Genomic DNA, 5,225 nt, shown 5'->3' with positions numbered 1-5,225 from the left:
TCTCTTACTCTTCCTACCCTTTGATTTCTCCTTCTTCTCTTACAAAGTATTCTCTTTGATTCCACATGTAAGAGAAAATATGTGGACTTTTTTTTTCTGTCTAGTTTATTTCACTTTCCATGATGATTTCCAATGCCATCCATTTTCTTACATCTCTATGGTGGAGTAACACTCTGTTGTTTATGTATACCACATTTTAAAGTTCCATTCATGCATGGATAGGTACCAAAGCTAAAACCATAACTAAACTGTTCTGAATATTTCTCCAGTAACAATGAGTGCAATAGTATATCCATCATAGGTTGACTTTGAGCATTCATATAGATATTTTTAATATTTATCAATAAATATGTGTTAAATAGTGAAGAATAAAAAAGCCTGAAAGAAAGATAACCTCCTCTGTTTTTCTTCTCCCTGAATTTTTCCCTCTTGTGTTCTTTAGATAATTAAGGTGCAGTGTAGATCTGAATTATTTTTGTAACTTAGGGGTTAATGTGAATAGAGAGGGTCTGTTACTAGTCTGGAGCCTGGTCAGTAGTGAGTACTGGTATGAGGCACACAGAAGTAATCACAGCACTGTGAAGTATTTTAATAGTTCTGTCAGTTTTCTTAAGTCATCTGGTCACCTAAAGGGAAGTTAGCCAACATGAAATGGACTCCATGTTCTCCTCCTCCTCTTCCTTCTCTTTCTCTTCTTTCTCCTCCTCTCCCTCCTCCTCCTCTTCCTCCTGCTCCTCCTCCTTCTTCTTCTTCTTCTTCTTCTCTCTCTCTCTCTCTCTCTCTCTCTCTCTCTCTCTCTCTCTCTCTCTCCTTTTCTTTTAAAAGATAAAGAATATGAAGTTGGGTCTGTGAGTGCATGGGGAGGATCTAAGAGGAACTGAGGAAGGGGAAATATGACAAAAATGAACCCCAGAAATACAAGGAGAAGGAATTATGGGAGCCAGAGAGATCAAAGACAAAGACACTGGGAGAGCACAGCCCCTTAGATCAACTACGAAGGCTTACATAGGGCTCAAAGAGACTAAAGTGGTGATCTCAGAGCCTGTGTGGGTCTGTGCTAAGTTCTCTGTATTTTATGGTTGTTGGCTTTTATTTGGGCAGGGAGCATTCCTGATGGTGGGGGTGGGGTGTCTCTGACTCTTTTGCCTGCTCTTGGAGTCCTTTCCCTCCTACTGGGTTGCCTTTCCCAGCCTTAATCCTTGATGTGAGGGTTTGTGCCTGGTCTTACTGTATCTTGTTGTGCCATGCTCAGTCTGTGTCCCTGTAAGGCTTGCTCTTTTCTAGGGGGAAGATAGGATGGGGATCTGCCGGAGGGGATCTGAATGAAGGGAAATTTGAGGTCAAGATATATTGTATGAGAGAAGAATAAATAAAAAATTTAAAAAGAAAAATATTAAAGATTCAATTCCCAACACTGCAGGAAAAATGTTAATAATGAATAAAGTCTGTGAATCTGGGCTTTTTCTGTACATTCCTTTTCATTGTTGCCTATGCTTTGCCCCTAGCCTCTTATCTTTCAAGTTTATCACTTTCTCCTCTGAAAGTTTTTCAAGGTGGTTCCTTAAAAGGACAAAATAAATCATGTATGAATCACAAATTTATTTTATGTGACATTCTGGACACATTAGCATGGGTGTATTTTGACAGGCCACCATCCACTGAAACTTCTACAGTAGCTACAGATGAGAGGAAATATACACACACACACATTAGCTAATTGTGACAAGAAGCACCTTTGAGCCACCTCAGGATGGCAGGATGGGCTTTTGTGGATGCCTGCTTATCTGGAAAATATTTCTGCAAAGACAAGTGAGAGGCTCAAAGAGACCAACCTTGAAATGTAAGTCCTTGAGTCAGCTCTGACTCAGAAGCACGGATCGGGGACCCATAGCTGCAAGCCAGCTTTGGAGTGGTACATTCAGGACTGGTTTTGATGTGTTATTTGTTTAACCTCAGTTTTGCTTTGACTTGACTAATAAAGATGGTGACTTTGGCTTATACTGTGTATAGAAACATCATGGCATAGGAACACAAACGTCCACTCCCAGGCTTGCTTGCTGCCAATTAGATCTGTGTGTGGAGTGACATGACTATGTCTAGTCTCTGTGTTTATAAATTGAAATTGTTGGCACCACATTTTCCTTCCTGTGATATTTAACATTTTCTTCATTTTACTATGATAAGAATATTCATCAAGAGATCCACATTTTTCTCTTTATATTTATCTTAGTACTAGGGAGCAGCTCTAGGGGAGCAAGTATCCTGTAGTACAATTATTGTCAGTGGAGCAAGGGAATAATGAAAAAGTGTGCCATCTAGATACATGAAGAGAAAAGCTGGGATTGGGTTTATGAGGATCTCCTTGATGGAGAACCCTAAAAGCCTAGCACTTTTATTAAGTGGAATTGAACACAGAGGCTGGCTTATCATGTACAAATGAACAAGAAGTTGGGGTTATTGTATACATAAACAAAGAGTTAGGACCACCAAATACAACTGAATGAGGAGACAGCCTTAGCTAATCTCTGTAGGAGCAGTCAGTCCCTATAGGGAGCCAGCCTTCTGGCCATGAACATGGTGGGGAGTATGGTGGACATTTTCTGCACACAGTCAGTATCTATACATAGAGCAGAGGAAGAAGGTCATTCCTCTGAGTTTCATCCCAGGAAGAAGGCCTTGTCACATATGGGAGGAAGAAATTTTTCTTTAATTTCGTCATTTGATGTATGTCTTGGTCATAGACATCTTTAAAAGATCAGTATTGCAAAAGCAGATGTCGCCCTCCACATGGTCACCTCACTCACTTGAACATGTTACTCTACCAAGATGAAGATCTTGAAAGAGGAAGGAGAGCGTAAGCCTGACAGTTGCTCAGGGTGACTCTGAGCTTTACAATGCAAGCTAGACCGAGCTGCTCATGTACTCCCTGCACAGGTGAGTATTTAAGAGCCTCCTTATAGCACTACTTGTCAGCCTAGTATAAGGTCTTGTGAGGATCTTCTTTTAGAACAGGAAAAACTCTAAGTGGACACACAGAGGAGAGGTTCTGGGAAAAGCCCCGAGTCCTGGGATTCTGTTTTTTTCCGACTGTGCAACCATGGCGTGCTCTTGGGGAAGATGTCCAGTCTCTGTGTGCTTGGTTTCACATGAAAAGGATGGCACACATCCAATAATGTCATAAATACATATAAGAGATAAAAATAAGTCATGAAAAAGGTAGAATACACAAAAGGCATTAGATGTTAGTGTACGAAATCAGGCTATATTTAGCCAGAAAAATGTTCTACGGCAAAACTTTAAATAAGCCAGATGTTGTGAGTTTTGAAACACTCATAAATAAGGAAAAGCAAACATCCATACTTTTTTGGGTCTAGTGGCAGCCGTAACCTGATTCTTCCTGTGGATTTGTGATTCATCACTGCCCACTGAGGAGAACTGAGACTGGACTTGGCTGTGTAGAGCAGAGAAATGTTCAGATCCTCCACTGACTAGTTTGAAGGGACTTGGAAACTACGTCTATCCCAGAAAGTCCAGGTGTTCAGGGGGGAAATACTTTTCATGCATGAAAAGCTCCCCAAAGTTTTTTCTCTTTAACATTTTTCTTTGCTTGTGTGTGTGTGTGTGTGTGTGTGTGTGTGTGTGTGTGTGTGTGTGTGCGTGGGATGACTGTAGTAGGAACATCTTCAGATGGTAGTGGACATAAAGGTTTAAATGAGGAGAGGCAATGGAGTTGGCCTTCCAAAGGTTGGTGTAGAGAAAGAATATGAAGATCAGGGAAACCATGATTTATAGCAGGGCGCAGGACCTGGTACCCCCTTTGCCAGCCTAAAGCTCAAGCAGGACCACAGTTATGATGGCCCCTGTTCTGGTCACTCAGGTAATGTTCTCAGAAGAAAAGTGTAAAACAGACAGAGTTATAAAAACCCCTCTACCCATGACTTTATTTTGCCACCCAAACTTAGCACAGAATTCACTCTTGACACATCCTTTTCCCATCCTGCTGGTCAATTTTAATACTTAACTTCCGCATAGAAACCTGTGGAGGTTTAGGCTCTGTGTTCTCCTGATTCCTTTATGCTACTGGGTTCTCACGCCCAGGAAGGTACAAACACCATCTCTCATTTTGATACTGTAATGATAAGGGGTGATAAACACTGCACTGCTTTGCACTTACCCACATGCCTCTCTCACACTGCACACAGCCTGGGAGTAGGTGCAGTCTGTTGTTTCATGGTTTGCTTTATCCTCTTTCTCACGTTATTTTTTTACATTCTGTGGACCATGACATCATCTTTCCTTGACCTAATGTAGCTCCCCTTGTCCCTTCTTTGCCACTTGACAAAGAAGCCCTGCTTATTGTCCTTAAGACTCCTTGCTTTTGTTGCCAGCATCTCCCTTTCCGGCCTACTCTCTTGCACTCAGAACACTAATACTGTTTTTACTTGGTGGCTTTCACTCTTGCTCATTTGCTCCCAGGAGTCTTTTCCACCCTCGCAGCCAAGTCCAGTTCCTCTTGTGGACACATCTGTTGTGTGCTCCACCTGGCTGTCACTTCTTGTGCGATGTCAGCACCTCAAATATTTTTCCTTTTGAGGAAATCCCCATTCCCCAATTCAGGGAACAAAGAATCTAGAAGGTGAGTGTGGGGCCAAAGTTGGACAAACCAGACTTGCTGTGTAAACTGTGTTGAAATGACCTGATACTGAGACTCAGGAATGACCAGAGCTGACTATCCTGATAGCTGCTCCTTTCTCCAGTCTCAGGAAAGGGCTCTGTCCCTTAGGCCTTAAGCTTTCCAAGGACAATACAGGCGGTAAACTTTAAACCCCTACCCAGATCTAGCTAATGGTCAGAACATTCTCCACACTTGAGTGGAGAGTGGGATATAACTTTCTCACATACTCTGGTGCCTCACATTTGACCATGTCCCCTGGAGGGGGAGACCTGGTGACACTCAGAGGAAGGACAGCAGGTTACCGAGAAGAGACTTGATACCCTATGAGCATATACAGGGGGAGGTAATCCCCCTCAGGAACAGTCATAGGGGAGGGGAATAAGGGCAAAATGGGAGGGCGGGAAGAATGGGAGGATACAAGGGATGGGATAACCATTGAGATGTAACAAGAATAAATTAATTTAAAAAAAGCTTTCTTAAACATCCAAATCTTCCCACTCTTTTTACTCTGTGCTTACATAAGCCACAGTGCATGTCTGGGCTTGAAAAG

The sequence above is a fragment of the Acomys minous genome, assembly GCF_964271855.1.
Source record: "Acomys minous genome assembly, chromosome: 4".
Taxonomy (NCBI): domain Eukaryota; kingdom Metazoa; phylum Chordata; class Mammalia; order Rodentia; family Muridae; genus Acomys; species Acomys minous.
Note: the sequence above shows the minus strand (reverse complement) of the source record.